Here is an 11460-nt window from a genome sequence, read left to right on the forward strand (position 1 = left end):
TTGTTGACGCTTTTACCCCAGAGTTAGGCCCATAGTGACCTTCCAGGTCTGGAGCAGGCACCAGCTTGCCCAGAACAACAAGTCCACCCATCTTTTAGGATGTCCATTGTACACCACCTCAACACTGATCTCTAATGCAGAATATTGTGCACATACACAGACTCTCCATGTTTGGAGCTGATTAAGCTCCAGTTGTAACTAGAATGTTCCCCGAAATATACTGATAACGTGCTTTCTTTCAGTGAGAGGGACAGACAATAGTACAGGCAATATATATATATATATATATATATATATATATATATATATATATATATATATATATATATATATATATATATATATATATATATATATATATATATATATATATATATATATATATATATATATATATCCTAATTAAATATATGTATTTATAGATACATTTATCTATATACAATAATTGGGTTAATGCAACTCTTGCAACCCCTTTAAAAAAAACGTTTCAGGTTCAAGGCTTGCTTTCAATACATTCTGATCAAATTCCTCATCATACTGCCCATAATCATCATCCTCTGTTTTCACCTAATCCAGAAACACCCCCCAAAAAAGAAACAAAAAGACTGAAATATGTAAAGCCCTGATTCAACCGACATTCTCTGACGTGAGTCCGCCTGAGACTCTTGTCATATGAAAACCGTCACTAGGTCCACTAACCCTTTAATACGGCTCATGTCAGGAAGTGTCGTGGTGATTATTGGTTGTGGCGGGGCTGGTCAGCTTCATCATGCGCGCTAGGAGTCGGTTACCATGGTTGCCATTTCCACCTTGATTGGTGCACGAACTGTAACATAAAGAGGGACAACAAAAAAACTAGCAATGAAACAGATTGTATGTATACATGAGGGCACCTATATACATTTGCGTGCGATTGGAATATAGAGAAAGCAAAGGTGGTCCCTGTAGTCTAGGGCGGCTGGCAGGAAAACAGATATCATTATGGAGCTGTTTGATATGCATACTGACATGCTCACGCACACACACAGAAGCACCTGACACTCCATCATGATGTCGTCCCTGAACCTCCCAGGGGGCTGCAGGCACTAGCTGGCGTCAGAAACACATTACAGCCGAGAGATTGAGGAGCCAGAGGCCATTATCTCCCCTCTACAGCACACAGCACTGCACTCCTCCTGCAGAGAGAGAGAGAGAAAGAGAGAGAGAGAGAGAGAGAGAGAGAGAGAGAGAGAGAGAGAGAGAGAGAGAGAGAGAGAGAGACAGAATTAGAGGAAGTGTGTGTGTCCATGAGTGTGCATGAATCTTCTCGTGTGTGTCTGTGTGTGAGGGCTGTTTATCCAAAATTTATCCAACAGCGATATTAATGTGGCTTCAGCAAACACGTTGAAAAGAAAGCAATATATTATCCAAAAACTGCCTCTTGGATATTACATTTATGTGGCGATATCCTCATGATTCTCAAGAAAGAAAGAAAAAACCTGTTTTCTTTTTTATCAATACCGCATGTGCCTATAATGATATATATATATAATGTAATATTGAAGAATTGATAACTGTCTGGAAACAATGGCAAGATTGGTGACCTGTAATCTGTCTCTGGTTTTAAGTCATTGATATTTTGCCAAAGGTATTGATGACCTTATTTTGAGAAATTGATGTTTTTGTCACGATAATGTTTTTTAAATCACATTAAGATTCCCACCATTGATGTTTTTAGTGAAGCTTCATTGACACTTTGCATGTTGCGTGTTGTTTAATCAGATAAATATTTAAAAGTTATTGACATCCAGTTTTATTAAATAGCTATTTAAGACACAAATGTTTCATGGCTGTGGTGGATATTCAGGATTCTTGCTGAGTCAGAAGACTGCAGGTGATTGTGACGGTTTTAAAGCAATTTTTAAGATAAAGACTATAGCCAGGAAGTTTTCCAGAGAGGAACAGTAGGTTTAAAGGTTTGTCCAAAAATACTGATATATTTATCTTCTAAATAAATGGCATAAAACCATAACCTTATTTAAGTATTCTACAGTTCAAACGTAAGATTTTACAGTTTCTTATAGGCTATGTTCACCAAGGTTGCATTTAATGTTATGAAATATTACAATGTAAAATGACTAGTTCAATTGTAATATATTTTAAAATGTAATTTAATCCTGTGTTGGTAAAGCTTAATTTTTTAGCATCGTTTACTCCAGTCTTCAGTGTCACGTGATCCTTCAGAAATCATTCAGAAATGAAACATTTCTTATTATAATCAGTGTTGAAAGTGGAAACAGTAGAAACCATGATACATTTTCTCAGGATTCTTTGATGAATACAAAGTTCAAAATAATGATAACGTGTGTGTGTGTGTGTGTGTGTGTGTGTGTGTGTGTGTGTGTGTGTGTGTGTGTGTGTGTGTGTGTGTGTGTGTGTGTGTGTGTGTGTGAGAGTGTGAGACATATCAGGACACAAATGTGTATAATGACATGGGTATGACATATTACAAGGAGAGGGTGAAATATGAGGACATTACCCCTGTCCCCACTTTTCAAAAGGCTTATTAATCTGTTTAGGGGCAGGGGCAGTGTAGGGGGATAATACGCTTTGTACAGTCTAAAAATCATTACGCCTATGGAATGTCCCCACTTTTCACAAAAACAAGTGTGTGTGTGTGTGTGTGTGTGTGTGTGTGTGTGTGTGTGTGTGTGTGTGTGTGTGTGTGTGTGTGTGTGTGTGTGTGTGTGTGTGTGTGTGTGTGTGTGAAACAGGCAGGGGTCAGAAATCAGGATCACCAGGCAGGACAGATGTTCTTAGGAGCCTGTTGGCATCCACAGCAGTAATTTCATTTTATCTAAAGACAAACTGTGCAAAACTGTCTGAAATGAAAAAAGGAGGCAGAAAGACAAAGTGCAAGAAAGACAGAGAGCACTTGGGAGTCATGGACAGATAAAAAGCCTCTTTATGGGTTATTACAAGCACCTCTTTCATTTCCTCGCTGACACACAATGAAAAATTAGGATGAGGCACTACTGCTCCATCTCCAGCAGTGTGGAATCACCAGGAAAAGCTTGAAACTGTCCGCAGCAAGACACGACATTAATCCACCGGCAATTAACTGTGTCTGATTGGCTAATCAGGATTTGTTTGGAAATGCAAAACCAGGTTTTGGAGGGAAAGATTGTGTGCAGTTCTTTACACCGGGGTCATTTCCTTTTTTTTAAAAAAGCCCAGAAAAGTTTATGGCACTGATTCTTGTCTGTGTTCAAAGGCTCTTGCTTAAACCGTCACGAGGTAAAATAAAATAAGACGTCAGACTGACATTTCACTTTACCCAATCTTCACAACAACAAAAAAAGTAGTTTAAAAATGGAAATGAGTGAATATTTCCAATATCTGTAAACCATGGCGAGCTCTGGAAGGAGTAAATAAATTGTAAATCCGACACTTAGAGGCCTTTAACTGACATTTTATCTCAACACCCAAACTTCATCTGTTAAAACTCAGTTTGTCAGTTTGATTTGGAGTTACTGACTTTTATTGCCTCCGTGCAATAAAATCACAAACACGACACGATAACTGTCACAACAACTCATAACATTTTACAGAGATGGTCACGGCTGACTTCAGCCTGCCCTTCAAACGAGCTCTGAGAGTCTGGATTGGTCACTTGATAACAGTCATTCATCACGACCGGACGTGTAGCGACGACAACTGACGTGTTCACACTGTAACAGAATCGCAGGGTGACAGAGATGCTTGATGAAAGTGTAAATGACAAACGTTTAATCAACCGAAATGTAACATCAACAGCCACGGGGGCCGTAGTTAATGAGAAGTAATGGAAGAAGCCTTCTGGGGGCTTTTTTTCCCCGTAGCGTAGGAATGTAACTCACACCATTTAGTGTGAATGGTGCGCCGTGGAATGCTTTAAATAATCAAAACCTGAGATTTATGAATTGGCAAAGGAGTTCTGAAAATAGTCTGCATGGAAAGTTGACTTGCTTTCCAACCCTATTCATTCTGCTCTGCTTATGTGCATTTGATATCTGTTCACTGTGTGATTCAGCATTCATAGAACATAAAATGCAGGTGCTCAAAATTAACTAAATTTTTCTCATCAAATTCTCTTAAAGCTGAATTATTCGAGCTATAGGAACACCATGTAAATAGGGTGAACAAAAACTACACAGTTCAAAAAAAATGTATAATTTATAAAAAGTAACAAAAAATATAATTTCATGATTTATCACAACTTTATATTTTGTTGAATCAACTTAGATAATTCATGTGATTTAGATAAAAAATGTGTTTCTATTTATTAAACCAATCTCTTCTGTTGCATTAACTTTTTTTTATTCCAATGAACTCAAAAGTCTAAGGCAACCAGGTAACTTACTTTATTTAAGTTAAACCAACAACATTGCTTTAAAATGTTGAGTTCACTGAAACTAAAAAATTGAGTCAATACAAAGAAATAGGTTAGTATGATCAACAGAAACTCAAAACATTATGTAATCTGAAAAACATATTGAATCTCAGTTGATTTGATTAAAGAAAAAAGTTGCAATTGCAAATATGAAAAAACTTTTTTTTTACAGCGTATCAACACATTTTCTAACATGATTAATGCCAGTACACTGGACTGTTTTTGTATTAAAAGTTTTCTAAAATCATATTTTTAAATATGCAAATGATGCATTTTCTAATTAAATATTCAGTAATTTGCATCCATTTCCAAAACATTGGATGAAGCCATGTTCAGAATTCTTGTTTGGTTTAAATAATGATTTTTACTGAGAGGATTTTGGATATCTCTTGTTATTACTGTATTAATCAGTCAACATTTGCACCACGTTTTACACTATAGGTATAAATCAGCATGTACAGCACCGCGGTACCTGCACAAACATCTTGTTGCATCATTCAGCTGTTCGGTTGCATCAGATCTCCCGAAATAAATCAGGACCTGAGTCTATGCGCGTGTTTGTTTTTCCTCCCTCTTACTTTTTGTTGCTTTCAACAGTAAAACGAGAGAGAAACGGCACAAGCCACACATCATTTCTGGGCCTTTCACTGCCAGGACACTCAGTCCCGAGTGAGAAAAGTAAAAAAGTAAGAGAGCAGATGGATAGAACCAGTGATAAAAGAATTAAAAAGCACAAACAGAGAGAGATAAAAAAATAAGAAAGATTGGGAACGGAGGGGCGCAGCTGGGTTTGCCCCGTGCACACGGAGGGTTCTGGCAAGCGAGAGTGTTCGGGGGTGTACAGGCAGTGTCTGCCCTCAGGGGGGACATGGTGGGGCAGGAGGGGGAGGTGGGGGTCTCGACCCTCATCAATCTCACTCAGAACCCGCTTCAAGACACCAGAGGGGCCCAACCCCGCAGGCCAGAAACCCCCATCCTGTTCACCATACGCATGGGGGCGAGGAAAAGACCCCACTATTGTACACAGCGGGAGGATGGCACACACACACACACACACGCACGCACACACCCAACGAATCCAACTGCCTACTAAGTTCTCTTTTAAGGGGAATACTTGGTCTAAGAGCGAGTTCGGGAACTAGAAGTGACTTCAGACAGGTATAAAAAAGGAGAAGTGAGAGAGAAACCATCACGGGATGTCAAAATAAGACGGTTTAATATAGTGTCACGTCCCGCTCGAACATTTGATCACACCCACGTCTGACACCTACTGTCACCAAACTAGCATAATCTGTCTTCCGTGTGACACGACACACGCCACAACCGTTTACTACTTTTAATTATTTAAATAAATACTTTCAAAAGATTAAAAATGATGGGGAATCAACAGGGGAAGCTGTATAGGAAAATATATTTAATATCTCAGTTCTAGACAGCATTGAGATTGAAAGGAGAGCAAATTGAGTCTGGCAAAAAACCACCAAAAAAAAAAAAAAAGAGCACAGTAAATCTCAGTCTGAAACTGATAGTTGAAGTTGATACTTAAAGGGTTAGTTCACCCAAAAATGAAAATTATGTCATTAATGACTCATTGATGATTCATGTTAATGATTAATCAATGTCGTTCCTCACCCGTAAGACCTCAGTTCATCTTCAGAACACAGTTAAAGAAAGTTTTATATTTAGTCCGAGAGCGTATGTAAGTGTATGCACACTATACTATCCATGTCCAGAAAGGGAATAAAAACATCATCACAGTAGTCCATATGGGACATCAGTTAGTTCATTAGAATCTCTTGAAGCATCGAAAATACATTTGGGTCCAAAAATAACAAAAACTATGACTTTATTCAGCATTGTCTTCTCTTCCGCATTTGTTTTCAAGCCGCATTTGCGAATGCGCAGTCTCCCTCAGACTATAAACGAAGCTCGGGCGCACCAGATAAGACATCAGCAATAAAATGAATAAAGTCGTAGATTTCGATGCTTCAAGAGATTCTAATGAACTAACTGATGTCCCATATGGACTACTTTGATGATGTTTTTATTCCCTTTCTGGACATGGACAGTATAGTGTGCATAGACTTACATACGCTCTTGGACTAAATATAAAATATCTTAAACTGTGTTCTGAAGATGAACGGAGGTCTTACGGGTGTGGAACGATATTAGGGTGAGCCATTAATGACATCATTTTCATTTTTGGGTGAACTAACCCTTTAAGGCAAGACAACGGAGGCTAAGAAATGATGTTTCAATATGCAAATGAGGTATTATATAGGTAAATATTCACTAAATGCCACACATATCAGAACAGAATTCAGAACATTAGATAAAAACAGGGTCAAAAATCTTTCAGGAATTTATTTTCAGATTTTTACCCCTCTGTAGATCAGAAAATACTGTCTATATACTATTATATATATATATATATATATATATATATATATATATATATATATATATATATATATATATATATATATATATATATATATATATAAAGGGAAAAAACCCTTTGTAAAAACCTAACCCTAACCCTAAAATTGAAAAGTTTGATTTATATAACTGATGCTAAAGCTAAGATTTCTCAAACCCATTTTGAGAAAATGGCCTTTAAAGATACATATTATAATTGAAATCTACATGTGCAATTAGATGCAGTGCAATAAAATATTGATGAGAAATGTTCTTTCTGAAAGAAGACCTGTTATGGAACCAGAGGTTACACTTTATTTTACAGTGTCATTGTTACATGCAGTTACATAATAGCTATAAATTAAGCATAATTACATGCAACTAACCCTAAACCAAACCCTAATCTTAACTCTATGGTAAGTACATGTAGTAATACATATATAATTACACTGTAACAAGAACCCTTTATTTGAAGGTGACATTGTACTTAGTTAAATGAATTAACTAGAGTTACGGTTAGGGTTTGGGTTGGGTTTAGAGGTTTAGTTACTTCTAAGTATGCATAATTTACTGTTATTACTGTAGTAAATACATGTAATAACATTGAATTACGTTAAAGTGTTACCACCCAAAATTAAATAATGCATAAAAAATGGTTTTGCCTGTATAGTGCATAACGCAGATATCCAGAGCATTAAAAAAGAGTAACTTTTGAGCAATGACACTTCCCTCTGGAAATATTACTGCAAAGTATTTGAGAGAGAGAGAGAGAGAGAGAGAGAGAGAGAGAGAGAGAGAGAGAGAGAGAGAGAGAGAAACAGCAGGCTTATGAGCGAATCTGTGTATATAAAAGTGTGTGTGTGTTAGAGAAAGATGGAGAGAGTGCTTTGCGTGAATGTGTACTCGGATGATAAGGAGGGTAATTAATTTGGTTTAATTAATTGCTACAATGCTGCTATCATCCCAGGGACTGAAGAGCACAACTTCTACTGTTCTAGTGCCGACACACACACACACACACACACGCACAAAGTCATACGCCGTAACCTCATAAAGGTTGAAGACACATTCGTTCACAATGCAGATGAGAAGACAAGCTTTGCGAACACGGATCCTTACATCTGTGAATCATTTGCAGACTAATTTATGAACAAAACATCGACAGTCGATACATCCAAGATACATAAACCGAGTCATGCGTTCGTGTTTCCAGGGCAAAAATCACATGGACCGACCAAACACATGCTACACGACTGATGCAAACCACCATGTTCAACTATTACTGTCATACATGACTATAAACATCAGCTAGAACAGGAACGAGTGGGAGAGAGACGAAGATCAGGACAGGATGGCAGAGGACAAGGGCCAAAATGTAAAAATCAATTTGCCAACTAAAACAGATGACCCTAAACTCAGTGTGGGGCTGGTAATGGCGGGGGGCTCCCTCTGTAAATTCAATTTACGCAGCCCTACCAACTCAATTTGTGCTTCCATTTGGGGGCAGAAGAGAGGAGCGGCGCCACGGGATCAAGCGTCCCCCCAGGCCCCTGTGGTTCCTCTACATATGTTCCTCTTCCCAAACCTAATAATATCCACTCCAACCAGAGCCAGGTATCTCTATTCTGTTTTAAACACACAAATGCTGTTTCTTTTCTCTGCATCATACTGTTTTCTTTCACACACTTCTGTTCCTACTGACTGGAGTACTGCAGTTCTGCTTATGTTTTTGTAATTCGGCAGATGTTTTTATCCAAAGTACCTTACCTTGCATTAACGGTATGCAGGTTATTCGATTAATAGTTTATGCATTCCCTGGGAACTGAACCCATGGCATTGCTAACACCATGCTCTGTTTCTAGAGCTAATATTTCATTGTCACATGATCTCAATCTATGCACGATTACTTCCAATTATATTCGTCATATAAAAGAGATCACATTTGTTCCAATTTGGTGTTTAAACACCTTTTAAAACCTAACAGTGCAATCAAGCCAAGAAAATATAAATTGCAGGTGATATTAAATACGGTTCATTGCTCATGAAAGAAAAAGTCTAGTGGACAGCATTTTATTATGAAATACAATATTCTGCACAGCATGCTGTCAAATTCTGTTCCATGCACACATAAAGTCTGCAGTACATTTTGCTGCAGAAATAGGGATAGCGACAGTTTCTCTCTCACCCAAAGTGATAAGAGAAAGATGGACATGTCAACCAGTAAAGAGCTGCACAGCATGTTTCATGTCATTTAAAATAATAATAGAAAATAAAAATTATAATTTCAATATTTTGAAGTTATTATTGAAAAATATACATAAAATTGTATATAAACACAAAATATATTTAAAAAAAAATTATATAAGCAACTCAAAATTATCATGGCCCGGTATAAACAACATGCTCTTCAAAATGACACAAAAATCCTTTTATGACTTTTATTCTGTCAGAAATTCTCAAAGGTAATTTTTGCTGACAGAGCCATGCTTCAGTAGTTCTTCCGGCCTTGGGAAATTATGACAGACAGCTCCTGAATTTGAGATTGTCCCGCAAGAAAACAGCTTCCTGGTTCTGTCTGTTTAGCTGTGCCTCAAAATGTCAACTTTTAGCCCTGAGCAGGTTCAAACTGTGATTACCACTAAAAGCTATTTTAGGCTTTTGGGCTATTGTTCTCACTTTCAGACGACACTAAACACTGAGGTAGCGCGCCGACCCCACGCGAACGCAGTTACAGACCCATAGTCTCCCATTTGCAGACAGTAACGTTACATCAGCTAGACAGAGACACTTTCTTACAGCCACGAGGTTGTTTGCAAATGAAAATGCGGTTTGAGACGCCAAAGGAAAACCACAGAGAAAGAGATAAAGAGTGAACAGGTTTGGATGGAGTGGTTACACATACAGACTGTTATATCCACATATATAATCGAGTGAAATCAGACAGGCTTCATCTAAATCTCCACCTCTTTTATTCATTCTGTCTGTCTCTATTTTCTTTTTCTCCATTCCTTTCTCTCGCTTTCTCTCTCTCTCAGGCTCTTGGTTTCTAGCTCTATTTTCTCCCTTCCTCTGATTGGCTGCACGGGTGCTTTTCTGCCCTCTCATTGGAAGAGATCTCTCTCTCTCCTTCTTGTTCTCCCGCTTTCTCTCTCTTTTCCCATAATGCCCATGGTTGGTGAGCAGGAGCTAAGGGTCTGTCCAATCATTGTCTGAGCCATCAATCAAAGCTGACGGGCCCAAGCGACATGAAAAGAAACCTCAGTGGCAGCCATTAACCGAACACCCCTCCACCACCCCTCTTCTCTCCCTCTCTCTCTCTCTCTCCCTCTCTCAACCCCCCGTGCTTTGTTTTCCTTTCAGCAGACAAAAACGGACTGACAAGATGGAGGGTTGGACATTAATCAAACCACCCCATGGAACCACCTCTTCCTCCTGATAATAAATAAATTCCACTCTTCTCATTGGACAGATGCTCACATTTTCGCCTGGCTTTTCCTCCTCCTCCTCGCTCGTTCACGCTCGCTCTCTCAGTTTTAAGGATGCTCATCTGCTCTCAGTCAGAGTAATTCCCCACAGATCAGAGTAGGGCAGGTGTTTGCCTCACCCTCGTCCCTCTCCAGGGGCCGCGTTGCCCTGACAACTGACCATCCAGAGCCTCTGCCGTGCGTTCGCGGCTGCCGTATGCGTGTTCTGTTTGGTTTGGACCAATGGTCACCCCCTGTGCTTTAATTGAACATGCACTTCTCAGCGGGAGAACATGCAGAGAAAGGAACAGCCACAAAAACACGTTCTTCCTCCACGCATGACTATGAATGTCAACTGTGCTCAGATCGCTGCGTCTTTACGAACGGAGTCTCGCTGGGGGAAAATAACACTCAGCCCAAGAGAATGCGTATAAAAAAACAGCTTTTGTTGATTTGGAAACATGACAGCTGGTCTTTCCCTATCCTACCGCCATGACAGACAGAACAACAAGATTCCCAAGATGAGTCAAAGACCTCTAATTAAAACAGTACTGAGGTTGTATTGAAGAATGTGTCCGCTGTTAAAAAATAATAAAAAAACACAATGCAACACAGCTGGGCTTGTATTACACATAGCCTAAGCAAAAACCAAACAAAACAAAGTAACACAAAACAAAAACAAAACAGCTGCTTGGACCTACATTACACATAAGATCAAGTCAAAACACAGTGCTACCATTTGATCTTTTCGCTACAAAACAGAAAAGATAAAAACTGTTGTTTGGACTTCTATTATTCAGATAAAAGGTCTAAACTAAAACAAAAACAGATGCTTGTTGAATTATACACAAAAGAGCCAAACAAAACTAAACAAATCAAAAAGCTGTTTGGACTTACTTGTGGACTTATACAAGGTCAAAACACAGCATGACTGTTTGATCTTGTATTACACAAATGCAAGCTCAAAACAAAACTAAGCAGTTTAGTCTTTTCTTATAGACACAAAAGATCCAAACAAAAAGCATAGCATAGCAATGCAAAGCAAAGCAAAGCAAAGCAAAACTAAACAAAAACAGCTGCTTTTGTACACTTGTACAAGGTCAAAACAAAACATAGCATGACTGATCAAAACAAAACAAAACTTGGCAAAGAAACAAAAAAACAGCT

At 38.4% G+C, this 11460-nt stretch overlaps 1 long non-coding RNA gene across 1 annotated transcript; it reads right to left on the reverse strand.

Moving 5' to 3' along the window:
• Nucleotides 1–404: 404 nt before the first annotated feature.
• Nucleotides 405–11374, reverse strand: LOC137094497 (uncharacterized). The gene is made up of 3 exons (XR_010908664.1): nucleotides 10307–11374; nucleotides 1035–1175; nucleotides 405–826 (listed from the first exon to the last, which is right to left on the reverse strand). It is a non-coding gene; the product is annotated as an uncharacterized lncRNA (long non-coding RNA).
• Nucleotides 11375–11460: the final 86 nt, after the last annotated feature.

This window comes from Pseudorasbora parva, chromosome 2 (genome assembly GCF_024679245.1).
Source record: "Pseudorasbora parva isolate DD20220531a chromosome 2, ASM2467924v1, whole genome shotgun sequence".
Taxonomy (NCBI): domain Eukaryota; kingdom Metazoa; phylum Chordata; class Actinopteri; order Cypriniformes; family Gobionidae; genus Pseudorasbora; species Pseudorasbora parva.